Raw genomic sequence first — 15770 nt, 5'->3', positions numbered from 1 at the left:
GCTCAATGTCATCACTCGCTAACAACTCGTAGGTTTTGACTTCAAGTATACAAATGAGAGCTGGTGACTTGAGCACTGACTAATTTCTACAACGAGGGCCATATATAATAGTGAAGAAGTTAGAAACTAAACCTATAGCAGAAGAATAATGCTGCTGCACAGGGATGGCAAAAAGGTTGAAGAAGAAGAATAATGCAGTAAAGAAAGGGGTGAATCTCTCAGCAAAAAGATCTATTAATCTAATTGTTTATTTGAGGATTGTTAATCTAATTGTTCATTTGAGGATTGTTGCTCTAATGGTTTATCCTAGAAAACAAAACACACTGCCATTTTTTTATAAATAATTTTTGTTCACAACATAAGTCAAATGTAGCCCACCCCGATTTTCGTTCCTCCGACAGTGACTATGTTGGTCACTACTCACTTGAATAGAGAAACGATAAGTTCTGTTTTGTTGGTGGACAATGTTGTTTTCAAAAAAATGATCGCTAGGGTTCAGCTAATCCTACCCGTGAGGCTAGAAAGAAGGATTAAGTTTTCTCTCATATATGTGTGTTTGTTTTGGTAAAATACAAGTATAAAAGGCTTCCAGGCGTTGTAGTGTTTGTGTGATGATCAACCATGGTGATCGTCCATGTCCACGCGAGTAAGAAGGAGAGGAGGTAGTGTCAGCGGTCCCAAATGCGACCACCTAGAACCCAGCACAACCTGCCATGGTGTTTCGAGCCAACACCCAATCAACACTGCAATTTCCTGCATCAGGCAACACCCATCAGGCGACACAAACAAAATTAAGTATGGTTCGGGGTTTTGGGGCGACACATTTTTTTCTGTGTTGGTGGAATATGCACTTAGACAATACTAATTTTCTTTGAAAAAAATGTATGTTTTTGGGACAATACATATATGTTGGTGAAGAAAGAGGTCTATTTTAGTCTCAATTGTCAAAATGAAAGTTACATTCGGACAACACTTATATGTCGTCTAGCTATGAAGGTTATCTTTTCTCAACTTTTGGAGGGATTTCCAAATTGATCAATACTTGTGTGAAAATTTTACTCATGTTAATCCGACAACATTTATGTATTGTCTGATATTGAATTTATTGAATTGACAACTTGTGTGAAAATTTTACTTAATTATGTTAATAAGACAACATTTTTTTTTTGAAAAGAATAAGACAACATTTATGTGCTAACTGATATTGAATTTTATTGAATTGACAACTTGTGTGAAAATTTTACTTAATTATGTTAATCTGACAACATTTATGTGTTGTCTGATATTGAATTTTTATGAATTGACAACTTGTGTGAAAATTTTACTTAATTATGTTAATAAGACAACATTTATGTGTTGGCTTGTAATACCCTAAATTTTTATATCAATTTCCTTGTATTATTTCCGGAATTAATGAAGGATTTTTGTGGGAAATTCTCATTCGTGTGTGCGAAGTTGAAGTTTCGGGAATCAATTTTATTAAGGTGCTTTGACTTTTAAGTGGTCAAAAATTGACTTTTTTATCCGTAAGATATTTTTGAAAACTTCATTCTTGAAAGTTGTAGAGTTTGGCGATACGAGTTCGTAGACACACGGCACGCGTAAAACGGATGTCGTATGAAAAAGCTACGGTTAGAGGAAGTTAGTATCCAATTTTGGAAAGTATATAAATAGAACGTTGTGGGTTTTATTTTTGGAAACCCTAGAAATTGCAGCCGGTTTCTCTCTCCTCTCTCCTGACCGTCTGCGCCCCTTAACCTTCTTCGACATGGAACTCGGTCGTCCAGCCACCAAATTGGACGCCGCCAGTCCCGTTCGGTTCGGATGGACCTCCTCTCCATTCCTGGGGCAGCGTCGCTCGTCGTCGCGCCGCCTAGACGCCGCCACGAGGCGGAGGAGCTGTTACAATTTCGCCGGAGTTTCTTCTTTTTCCGGCCACCAATCGAGACGTCGTCAGTTCCTATAGGTTTGCACTGATCTCCTCAACACAACTGTGCTAGTCTTCAAGGTCGTCGACCAGCGTAGGTGGCGCAGCTAGACCTGACGCCACTGTCGACGCGTCACCGATCGAAACCGCCACTTACGGCGGTGACAAGGTGCAGCACTAGGTGAGTTTTGCTCCCCTCTTTCTTCTGTGTGTGGCTGTGCAAACCAATCAACTCAGTTTTGAGTTTTCGAACCCGGATTTGCAGATTTGAAGCCCGAGCTTGTGGTGGTTGTTTGGGGCAGTTCCAGGTTAAATCGAGCTTAGTCTCAGGTACAAAAAATGTTTCTTATGTTGTGATCCACAAGTTTGGTGTTGGGAGTTTCCCCAAATTTTGAAGTTTGTGGTGGCGCATGGGGCCCACTCGCCACCGCCTGTGGTGGCACGTGGAAGCATGTCCGGGCAGTGTGAGTGAATTTGGGTGGCTGTGTTAACTAGTTGTTGTAGTTGGGAGTGTGTTGTTGTGTTATAAGGTTAAGTGTTGATTTGATAGTGCATATTAGGTGCTATGTTAATCATTGAGGTTTGTTAAGTTGTAAACTTTGGAAGTTGAACTTGGAGACAGTTTCGATAGGTTGTTGAGTGTCCGACGACCTTGGGAGGTTTCAGAGGAAGGATTGCCCTCTTTTGGGAAACCTTTAGGCTAAGGGTTGGTTAAGGGTACTTTGTTTCTTATTGAGTGGTTAATAAGGTTTTAATGTGTGCTAATTAGGTAGCTTGTGGAGTTGTGAGTGAGCTTGTTCCTTGTGTTTTTGGTGAGTAAATCTAATCAAGATTCACTTTAGGACCAATTATTTATGGTTATTGTGATGATGGTTATGATGATGGTTGTGATGATGATTATGATGATGGTTGTGATGATGATGATGATGACTGTGATGATGATAATGATTATAATGATTATAATTTAAAAATTATGTTTTTGTTTGTTTTAAAATATATGAGTTTGATCGCCAACGGCTCATAGATAAGTTAAAACAAGTTTTCCTATGATTATTTTTAAGGTTCATGTGATCATAATGTTTTTGGCTATTGATAGATTATTCTTGTGGGGATATTTATGTTTGTTCGTATAAATATATCTATGTGGAAGGATATAATTTTTATGATGCGCTCCTTGTGTTGATTGATGATGATTTTATTATATTGTGATTTGTGGTTTAGATAGTCAAACCGGGTTCCAAGCCTTTAATCGGATAATTGGTTATGGTTATGATGAATTCTACTCTATTGTGATTTGTTGTTTAAATAGTCAAACCGGGTTTTAAGCCTTTAATCGGGTGATTGGTTACGGTTATGATGTTATTATTATTTTGTGATTTGATATTGGATTGTCAAACTGGGATCCAAGCAAGGAAGAAAATTTCGGTGATTACGGAAATTTCGACCTTCTAAAATATGGAAATTTCGACGGAAATTTCGGGGAAATATCGATTGCAGTAAAAAAAATGAGAAAATTGACTGAAATTTTAAGAAAAACAAGGAAATTTTAAACCAAACTTTAAGAGATGTTTGTTTTTTATATTATGTACTATATTTGAAATGAAAAACTTGAATAAACATTGATCTATATGGAGTTGTAGTGAGTTAAGTTGAAAAAATTAGTGCTGAATCGTTAATAATTTTTTAAAAGGTAGTTATAAAATTTGACCTGCAGATATATTAATTAAAAAAGAATTAAGAAGTGTAGGTAAAAAAATTTATTTTTATTTTTATGGAAATGTAGGTAAAAAAGTTAGTTGAGGATTAGACATTTACCTAATGTTTTACTTTTCAGATTCGGAAAAAGAAAAACCAATATATATATATATTATAAAAATACTAAAATAAACAAGTTAGATGGTTAATAGGGTTGGTTAAGATGTTAGGCTTGTACCCAAGGAAGCAAGGTTCGAATCCCCTTGATGCAGATCATTTTGCCATGCAAACCAGTCAACAATTTCGGCGCTGACCACACTCACCCCTCACCACAGCCATTCAAATTGGCGGGAAAAAAAAAATTTCTGCGAGATTTCGACAGTTTCGGCGAGATTTCGAATGTATCGCGAAATATCGATATTTTCGGACCAAAAATTAATGGGTGAGAAATATATATCGCTGTGTGAAAATATCGATTTTTTCTTCCTTGGTTCCAAGCCTTTGGCCGGGTGATTGGTTACGATTAGGAATATAGCTCTAATCCGTCTGTCGGTGTAGATCGTGGGAGGTACCTGAAGGTGTCTAGAACCCATGGGTACATAAATTGTTGTTGTAGGTCATGAGAGGTATTTATTTGTATCTGGGACTCATGAGTACATGTATATTTGTAAAAGTATTGGTTATGTGGTTTTAACATTGTTCTTAATTGTTGTCGATTAAATTTCTTGTTTTGGGTATCTTCTGAACTATGCTTAATGCAGGAGATTTTCAATCTTATTTGTGTGATTTTTAGTGGAATTCCTGAACTATCCTTTTTGCATAATTCACTTATGATTTTGATTATTTTGGAAATTGTTGTGTTTTCTTATTTACTCTCTTTTGAATTTTCTTGTTTGAGGCGATTCCTGAACTAAGTTCTAAAGCAGGAATTACCGGTTTTATCTTATGTGATGTTGGATTGAGTTATTTTTAGGAGTTACTCCTACGGGCTTTTTAGCTTACCGGGTTTGTTGTTTACAATATAACCCGATGCACCAATTCATGGTGTAAGGGTTAGACCTGCAAGTGATGATCTGCAGGGTTGAGGCAGAGGCATAGTAGCTGGGTTTTAGATGATGTACATTTTATTTGTATATTATGCGGTTTGTTTTTAAGCTCATGTGAGCGTCCTTATTTTACTAGACTTTTGAAGTTAATGTAATTAAGAAGATGTAATGTTTAACTCAGTGTTGAGTTGTGTGACATTTACATTTCAGCAATTGAGTTTTAGTTTTCTTTGAAGTTTGTTGAATAGGTTTTGGGATTATTAATATTTTGAGATATATCATGCCCAAATTTTTGAAAATTATCATTCGAAAATTAGGGTGTGACATGGCTGATACTGGAATTTAGTAATTTCTGACTTTGGAGGTAAACCCTAGCTTTTTAACTTAGGTGGATTCCCTCCAAACTATTTGATTTTACAGACAAATTTTTTTGTTAATAAGACAACATTGATGTGTTAGCTAATACTGAAATAGTGTAATTTTTGACTTTGGAGGTAAACGAAACCCTAGCCTTAATTTTAACTTAGGTGGATTCCCTCCAAACCATTTCATTTTGCAGACAAATTTTTTTGTTAATATGACAACATTTATGTGTTGTCTTATAGTTACTTTTTAGTTTCTGAAATACCTTTGGAGGGAATACCCTCCATAATTAAGTTTGGTTCCCCCCAACATTTGATTTTGTAGTTAGACAAATATGTTAGTGTGTTAGGGCAACATCTATGTGTAAGGAAAAAAGGCGCAATTCTTGAAAAAAAGAACACACTCTTTGGAAAAAATTGGTGCACTTGCGCATTTTGACCTAAAACCTATCGACTCTCACTACTCCCTCATTCTCAGCCTCCATCGAAAAAAACTCTCTCTGTCACAATTCACTCTCTCAGCACCGATCAAACCTCTCAGCCACATTCTTCTCTCATTCTCAGCACCGATCGAACCTCTCAACACTCAACACTTTCATTCTCATTCTTCTCTCAGCCTCCATCGATCGAGCTCCTCTCTCATTCTCGTCTCCAAAACACTCCTCCGTCTCATCTTCACTATTCTCATCTCATCCTCCATCACTGTTCTCGTCTCTCCTTCTTTTCACAGTGCGCTATCTCCTTCTTCTTCTCACGGTAAGCTTAGGGTTTCGACTGAGTTCTTGATTCAATCGATTTTAGGGTTTTTCTTCTATTTGGGGATTTAGGGCTTTAGGGGTTGATTCAAATCGGTTGGGATTTGGGGATTGTTACTTCTATTCAAATAGATTTTAGGTTTTTCTTCTTTCGATTTAAACTCAGTTTAGGATTTTGGGTTCTTCTATTTGGGATTTTGCAATTGAAATTCTATTCTTGTCACATACTGATACGATCTAAACTTCTTTATTGTATAGGTGAGATATGAGCTGGAAAACTTGCTTATTCGTTACCTGAGGTTAGTCATTGTTCATTTCTCTAATGTGTTAAGCTTTAAATTACTGTGTTGAAAAACTTCTTACTGAAAATTTGCTTGTTGAAATTGTTGTTAATCCTATAATGCTAGGAAGGCTCAATGCTGTGTTACAAAAGGATTTGTTGGGAAAGCTCAGTGCCCGTGTGTGGTGCAGTGGAAAAGGCCAAAGGCTTGATTGTGAATTTATGGTGAGTCTTCGAAATGACCAGAAAGTTTATGGATTGTTTGTCTAAACTTTGTATATGCATGCATGCCTTGTTTGTGTTTTATCTTTGCTGTGATAGATTATTGTATTCGTATATTGTATTGTTGGAGCTTGGATTGATGTAATGCTTGCAGCTGTATGTGAAACTATGAATGAACTGTTATATATATGTGCATGTGTTTAAATGGCTATAGTGTATGTACGTACTAATAATGCTTTTTCTGTCTAAGATGGATAAGTCATGGATGCATGCTGATAGGAGATCAAAAGAGTTTGATTTAGGATTTGAAGAGTTTCTAAAGTTTGCTGAGTCTAATGTTGTTAACATAGACAAGATTATTTCATGTCATTTATGTATATGTTTTATTCATGCATTTTTGTATATGTTTTAAATTCTCAATTTATGTGTACCTAGATGAAATATATGATTGTTTTTATTCTCTTATATGTGTGTCATAGATCATTGGATTTTAACGGTGGTGAGTCTCACCGAAGACCTTGTGTATTACATGGATCCTTCGAAGAGGCGAATGGACGTTACCACTGATGAATGGAAAACCATAGTAAACCAGTAAGTGCAGCCAACTTGCATCTTTATCATTGGTGTATATTATATACAAAATACATCGTTTAATTATTTAGTTCATTATGATTATAATTTCAGGTATTTTGTTGTTTTTGAGTGCCATCAAAATTACGAATGCACACATTACTAAGAAAGCACGAAAACTTCAGTGGAAAACTGTTAAGTAGGTTCTCTATCTTAGCTAACTGTTTATATTTACACTTAACCATTTCGGTTCATGTTTATTAGGTTTATTAAGCAAACAAATTATTTGCTTCAGGCATTCCGGAGCAGCTTGGTGACAAGACTTGTGGATATTTCATTATTCTTTACATGAGGGAAATAGTGCTGGACAAAAACCAAGACTGGTCTAAAAAACTAATTTCTTGCATTCATCAGTTTGTGAGCTATATAACTCAAACAGTTGGTTCAATCTGTTATGTTTTTTGTCGTCCTTGCAATGGTTGACAAGGGGAGATGCATATTACACCATGGAGAATGTTGATGTTATTCGGCAAGAGTGGGCAAAGTATGTTCTTAAGTTTACAAATAACTAGCAAGCTAGTGTATGGTTTCATTTAGTACTGTTTTGGAGATACAAAGCATCCATCAGTTTGCCTATAGATTTATGCCAGCATTTGATTTACAGTCATATTTTGATGTGTACTGTATGTTTGCCCAGATTATGTAGTTCGATACAAAGCATCCATCAGCTTGCCTATAGATTTATGCCAGCATTTGATTTGCAGTCATATTTTGATGTGTACTGTATGTTTGCCCAAATTATGTAGTTCTTTTTGCTGTGTTACCATGTTGGACTGCATATGAGGCAGTTGAACATAATGATGGTGCTTTTTGTTAATCTCTTATGGCCTAGCTAGGTTTGTGTACGGTTTATATATGGTGAATTGAAAGTCTATGTTATCAATTTGGATATTAAATGCTTATTTTAGTTATGAATGTTTATTTTATTTATGGATGGTGTTTTTAAACTTAAATTATCAGGATGTTTCAATATAGCAATTGTGTAGTTTCAAACAAGCCATGACTACCAATATATGTGATTTCAGCTACAGAGGATGGATACAAACATAACAATATCTATTGTCTTTACTAAGTTAAGATACCAGAAATGTGTGGCCATAAAGCAACAACTGGCAACACAAACATAACAATATATATTGTCTTTACTAAGTTAAGATGCCAGAAATGTGAGGCCATAAAGAACAACCGGCAACCTAAGTGGAGAGTTTAAATCAAAAAAATACATCACTTATATGTAGCTCAAACTCATTCATACAATAGACAAATGTCGCCTGAAAATGTTGAAAGCCAAAAAGATATCACGTACGTAGTGAAAGCTTAAAACATATCAGATGATAGATACCTATTGTTTTAAAGAGACCAAATGAAAAAAGAAAAAATATACGTTGCCTGAAGATCATTCACCCAATGCATATGTGTCGTCGTACTATGTCTAGACCAGAAACAGCATCAATAGTATGTCGTGTGGGTTCATCCAGCGATACATAAATGTAGCATGGAAAAGTTTAAATTCTAATTCACCAAGTATATGTCGCCTGTAACATTTTCACATGATTTTTAAATGTCATCTTTAAACAAATTAACCTACACCTATATGTTGTTGTAAGACGTATTTCTCTCTCACTCGCAGTTATAGAGCTGTGTCGCCTCAAGGCAAAATAAAGATACGTCACCTTCTAGCATGTCGTTGTTTAAACTATCAGGCGACATATATACCGTGTTGCCTTATCTCAATACAGGCGACACAAAATGAAAACAGTCTTCTGTCGCCTAAGGGTCTTATAGGCGATACAACATTTGTGTCAAAAGATATCCGTGTTGTATATGCAGTGTGTTTTGAGGTCACACCAGCAAAACCACCCACCCATGTTGTACATGCTTATACTACCAGCTGCATGCCTCAACGCCGGCACATTTGTCGTCGTCGCCACCAGATCTTGATCTTCCGGCTATGATCGATATCAAGAATGGACATCTCAGACATGTAAAAGAAAAACACACTAGCTTGCTAGCCGTTCAATTGGTAGTGTGATGTTACTCAATACTACTAGCTAGTAGCTCGTGCATTTTTTTTTTCTTTTCCCGTAATGCTAGTCAACTATACCATGTCTAGAATGAACTCTGTTTTTGGTTTTGCTGCTAGTATTTAGGGTTTATTTGCTCGACATGGTAGATCGATACTGCGCACTGTGATCCAGGAGCTAGGCTAGGTGAACTCTTGCTACCAGAACTGTTCTCACTATGAAAAATAAGCTAGCTTCGTTAACTAACCAGCAATAATCGGGTGTTTTACTACCTAGGTGGCGAGTGCAACATCTTGTCTATCATTCTAAGCTTCATTATGCACATTAGATTTGGAAGATGCATGCGTTGAAACTTTTTTGGCTGATTCATTCAATTTTTGCGGGCTAGTTTCGCAATCTCTCACAACAGCTACATGCATTCTAAGTTTTTATTCTTCGCCTTCTTTCCTTAAGATGCTAATCAGCCTTTAAATTCACATTCGTTAATAGCTTCGCTTAATTATATTAGAATTAAGAGAATTTTGTTAAGCCTTAATTAGCAATCTACCTTCTGTACGAATCTCTATAATCGATCTATACATCCTTGCATTGTTTCGCAATCAACGTTATCGTTCTTGTTTCTCACTTTAAGATTGAAGTAGTTGCAGAAGATATATATTGTCACTTTAGACGATGAGATCGTAGTGATTGAGCTGTGGATTAATTGCATGCAGTCGATTTCTCTTATACGATCTTTTTTCCTTCATAGGCTAACCATATTTCATGGACTCGAGCTCTAGTTTTTTGTCCTAAATGTTAAATTTCCTGATAAACAATCTTGCTGTTGTGGATTTCTTGCTTTACATTCACTTAGTTCCTTCGCATGCACAACATTGCTTATCTGAAATATCAAGTTATCAACATTGTTTATCCCTCTAGTTTAATTCTAGACTTGGGCTTTTGTGGTGTATTTGGTGACACAGTAGTGCATGCAGATGCTAAAACCAAGCATGCTCGTTATTAGGTCACAATTATTTTTGGTCAGGACCAGATTCCATTTTAACACAGATTTCCTTCTCATGTTCTTTATTCATTCGTTTATCTGTAAGGTTTAGGGTTTCGTTGAAGCCAAATTACATAATTCCTATTAGGTGGGAAACCTCCACTGCACTCCCTATCAAAATTAATTTGATTGGATGCCTCAAAAGTTTCGAAGGCCCATTTTATTGGAGGAGAATAAGTGTGTGGAATGGTGGAAAGTGAAAGTGAAACAAGGCTAGGAAAATATGCATGTAGATTGTAGAACAATACTAAAGCATATATATGTGAATATGGGTTCCTGTCAAAATCCTAGATATGCATGTCTTTCACTCACTAGTTCTAAAGAGATTTGTAGGGCACTTATCTATTTTCCCCTTTGCTCTAAGTCGTTGGAAAAGATTCATAATGTTTCCTCTTTTTTATGTTAATTCGAATTAGGTCTACTATATATAATAAACAGAATGCTATGCCTCTTACCCTATAATTGCTAGGCTAATGTATAGATGGGACTCATGTAGAAAAAAAGAAAAGAAAAGGAAGAAGCATTTGCTACTTTAAGTCTTGTAGTACGTTATGCATGTTGGGTTTGAATGGAGATGTTCTCTCTTTTTAGATGTGCTCTATCATTTTCTCGAGTATATTTTGTTTCATATTGCATAACTAACCTCCTGGCCGTGTATCATGTTTCATATTGCATCCTATTATCTATTTTAAGGTAATTCAAGGTCATGCATATATTTCAGGAATATTGTCCAAATCTTCCACTAATATACACTTTTGATTTTAATCCATATTATGGTCAAGAATGTTGTACTTTGTCGGAAGAATGCTGAGAAAGTGAGAATTACATCTTTAAAGACTTGACAGAAAATAATTATATGTGGAACTTTAGTTTTTGATCAGTTGGTTTTGGCAATGGGTGGAATTAAAGAAAGGACTGAATTACATATGCAAAAAAAAGATGGATGTGATATATGAATAGGGACATGCATATCTAATTAATCCTGGAGATAGATGCTTCCAGCTTGAACATTCAATCATGCATGCAGCAAAGACGATCTTCTTGACCAAATAAAATTTACCAACTACTGTTACAATCATGCTGGCAAAACTTTTATAAACCTATTATTTAGTGCAGTTGTGAATGAGTGTATCGCTTATGATCTTTATTCAAATAAGACGAAAACATGATTGTGTATATTATACTTTATCAAAAATTAAACCTATGGGAAAATTATAAGGTGGTAATGTTTTCTTGTACGTCAAACAAACATAAAGATTATGTACTAGCTAGGTTGGTCTACTGCATGCTGAGGTTAATTATTGTATCATGAGGAAGTGCAGTATATATACTTGCTTATTAGTCGACAAAGAAAATAGATTTCATTATCAAAACTAGTCATCATCTACAAAGTGAAACCGTGGAACCAAAGTAGGGTAAAGAGAGAATCATACCAGTCTATCTATTTGTGTTTGTTTTTTAGTTGATGAAATTTTCTATATATTTGTAAAGAAAACAAAAGAAGAAGAGAGTGGTGAGGGATGGACAGATAGGGGAGCGAGGGATTGTGAAGGAAATTAATCCATCTAATAGAAAGAGAATGACCAATGATCACAAATATATATGTGATCGAAAGCAACAAAAGAAATCCAAAACAAGTCCTCATCAAGAACCCACAAACAAATACGTACACACATTTTACTTAACATACACCATAATATATACATCCTAGCTCGTGGGAAATCAATCAGACAAGTGAAATTGGTGAGCCTAGCTTGTCCATCCTCTTTTGTTCTACGTCAAATTTTTAATGTTGAACGTACCCGTTAATTAGCTATTCATTTTTTTATGTTCTGTACGTAACTTTTCTTTATAGAAGCACCTAAAATTGAAACTGGAGTTCAAGTATAAACCGGTAATTTTAGGATCGATGGAAGCAGGAAAATGCAAAAAAGAATCATTAAAGGCAGATCTAAATAGTACATATAGTTCCGAGACTTCGATTTTCAACACTGCTCTTAATTTGTTATGATCGATACACCTAACCTTAAACAAAAAAGTTGAATATGTATATAGTTGTGTTAGTTTAACCGAACTAGCTAAACTAAATTTGTAGAAACGTTAAATGGTAGATTATATTGGGGTTGAAAATAAGATTGACAAGGACAATGTGGAATCTGGGGTTGAAGACTCGAAGGTGAAAGTATCATGAATGATGCAGTCAGACAATGACTCTCTGAAAGTATCATGAACCAAAGTATATGATATATTCTCTGTTGGACGGACGGCATACATAAGAAGCTCTGAAGCTATGGTGAAAGAGCAATAACTTGCGTGCACACAAGTACCTAGTAATCAACAGACCATATATTCTTTATGTACTTTGGAAATCATTGTTTTCACTTTGTAATGTTCATGAACTCAAAATCAAAATCTTACTAATGCAGCTGATGTAGATTATGCATTAATTAGTTTTAAACTTTCTGTAACTAGATCTATGCTATAGAGACTAGCTCGAATCACTTGAAACTGGTCGATCTATCTCAGTCTATCACTGTATATGTGGAATATTCTATCACGCATAAACTTTTAATGTGGTGTTCATGTTAATTTTTCGGTATATATAGATAATTTGATTATATTTTTGAAAATGCATATTGAGATTATATTTTTGAAACACATATCAGCGTGCAATGTTAGAGATTCACAACTATGTTCCTCGTTATGCGGGAATCGAAACTTCTTTGTTCATTTTAGTTACAATAAACAATTGAAATCCACACACTATTTTTTTTTTTTGGTTTAACTTATTCATAAAAAGACAAAGTTTAAATCACTAAAAGACAAAAAAAATGTGTAGATTTCAATTTAGAGTGTGTGGATTTCACAACCCTAAACAAATCTTCACTTTATTCGATCATGTCATTATCAAAATATGTTCTGAACGAGTACCATTTAAAGATCATACAAAAAGAATCTAATCAAATAGCGAAATTATTTAGTTATCCATACGCAATAATAAACAAACAAGTAATTTTAGAGAAATCACAATCGGAGCAGACAAGATTCACAAAAACACAAACTCATAATTATATATGTAAACAAATCAAAAGAAACACTAAGATTTAGTTAAATTTGTTTAGCCTCCTTGGATTTCAACCGCTAATGTTGTTACCTATATTCTAACGATGGAGCATATGTATGACAACATGTACGTACGTAGTTGAGATTTGAGAGAAAGTGATACGTACATTGGAGGGAGGCAATTATATATATCAATAATCATTTGATGGAAAAGTAGTATCGATCACAATCAAATTCACATTATCATCATCACGTGATCTTTCTTAACTTGCCCTCTTATTAAGTCAAATTTTGTGGATGCAGCTGGATGTCCTTCTTACTTAATTTGTATACACTTGTTTTAGAGTGGTTATGACTTATGACTGATTCGATCGGAGCAACATTTCCTGGAGAAGTCCTTCATGTTTGGTCAAAACGCGCACAATATATCCCACTGATTTACTAAAAAGAAATTACAATTAATGTGCGTAACTTCTTCATACTCGCTTCCGGTACGTATTTGAGACGCTAAATTAATATAAGTGGATTTTAGTAAATTGAAATGAAAATCACTGGAAAAAAATCAAATACAACAATGGATTCCGTTCAGGAAGTGTGGCACACCAATTAACTTGTGCTAAAAGAACCGATAAAAATCAGAAAGGATTGAAAAAGAGAAGACGCATGCAATTCTCTTCCAAGACATGCATAATGTTGAAGAGAAAAGAGAAAAACAATATCGCAAAAATTGGCTTCTTCACGTACGTGTGCTCGAGGTTGTCCGATTGAGCCCTCATTATAAGGTAAAACGGAGAATCAATAACATTTTCTAATGCAATACAATATTGAACCTCGATCATTTTTCTAACGAGGAAAGAGGACATCGCGATCGATGAATATCAAAACTCCCTAGCTAGCTCCCATATATATGTAAACAAATCCTTAATTTGTAATGAGAAGGTGCTAATGTTAATGTAAGATATTCCAAGCTCCTTGACCTCTTCTCTTTGATATGGCCAAAAGTGCGTGGAAAGCTGAAACACAAATACTAATAATATAACCAGAAAATTCTCGGTATTGATCACATAGATGCTTCCACAATATAAATCTACCTATAAAAATTCCTCAAAACATGAAAACCCTAATCTCAATTTCCGAGGAAGGTTGACATTAACTGATCGATCCAAAACCCTCAAATTAATCACTTGTTAAGTAATCAAAATCAAAATAATAATCCCCCATGCATTGATCTTAATTAGTTAATGATACGATCATCGATTGGCTCACAAAGATAAATTGTCAGTCTTCTATATATGCTGTTCCGTGTTGGTCGCCGCAACAATGTTCCTCTGAGTTTTGTTAAATTAATTAACACAAACAAATTAATAAATTATTATGTGTGTTTAGTTAATTAGTACATTGCTTCCAATACTGTCTGTCAGAAACCCTAGGAAAAACCAATTCATTATATATATATTATGATAGTTAAGTACTATTGCATGCCCCAACCCCAAAACAAATTCGATCTTCTTCTATACATTATATACTACTTCATTACAAAACTTAGGAAGTTTAGGTTGGAGACAGTACTTCGTTTGACTTGAGAATTCGAAGTACGAGCCTTCAAGCTTCGATGTAAATTTCCCACCAAAATCCTTGTGCTTAATTTACATATATTTTCCTTGGTTGTTGTTGATCTCAAGGTAGGGTTTCTTTGTCGTTCTAATGATCGACTATCGACTAACCTTGAGATAGTTTGGTTCAATATATATTATGCTGAATAGTGTAGAGTGTCTAAGCCAACTCAACTTTCAAGGAAGCACAAGAGGTCCCTCAAAAAAAGAAAAAAATTACAGGGAAGGCAATGTATTATTCCCATATATATTTGAGAATATGTATTCATGACCGGATCAAACACTAATTTGGGGAGCTGTTCAGAAAAACTTGGCCAGTAAACCGATGAAACAAGAAATTTATTTGGATGATTCATTCAATTGTACCAACTAGCAATAATATATCAAATGAAATTCTAGAATAATTATCCCCCAAACAAAAAAAAAAAANAAAAAAAAAAAATTTAGTAGAGACTCCTTTCAGTCCTTTGTGTGTGTGTATAGCAACACATCCATTTTTCTATTTCACTTTTGGTTTCTTACATTGAGTCGTTAATTGGGAGAGTGATTTGGATTTGTATCCAATTGAATTAGTAGAAGTATCCACCCTTACTCGTTAATTAGTATGAGAACAAGGTACGTGGTTAATTGATTCAGTTCCCTTTAACTAGAACCAAGGTGACCGATGACTAAACGTTGAGGGTATTTTGGTGGCTTGAGCCCTTTGATCATATAAGGCGGTGGTGGTACTGAGGAGGTTGGGGTAAGATTGTTACATTAGGATCGAGGGTATATTGTCGATCACCTAGTCTTTAGTTATTAATTTCAGTCCCTTGATGGTTGTTAATTATTTAGTTTGCTAAGTATTTAGTTCCCGTTAAGTCGTATGGACACGGCATTTTGTTGCTTCGGCTACTCTAAATTATGTAATTATACGTATTATACATGCATTATCATTGATGTACAACAATTGGTCTTTCATGAGTAAAACTTACGACTTTCCCCTAACAACTAGGAGACAGTACTTATGTCAATAGATTAGATGATATTTTACTTATGTTATCATATAATTGACAATTTAGAACGGAAACAAAAAATGCACAAAATACGGAGAAAGCTCTCTCTCTCTCTC

Source organism: Fragaria vesca, linkage group LG5 (assembly GCF_000184155.1).
Source record: "Fragaria vesca subsp. vesca linkage group LG5, FraVesHawaii_1.0, whole genome shotgun sequence".
Taxonomy (NCBI): Eukaryota; Viridiplantae; Streptophyta; class Magnoliopsida; order Rosales; family Rosaceae; genus Fragaria; species Fragaria vesca.
This window is presented reverse-complemented; position numbering follows the sequence as displayed.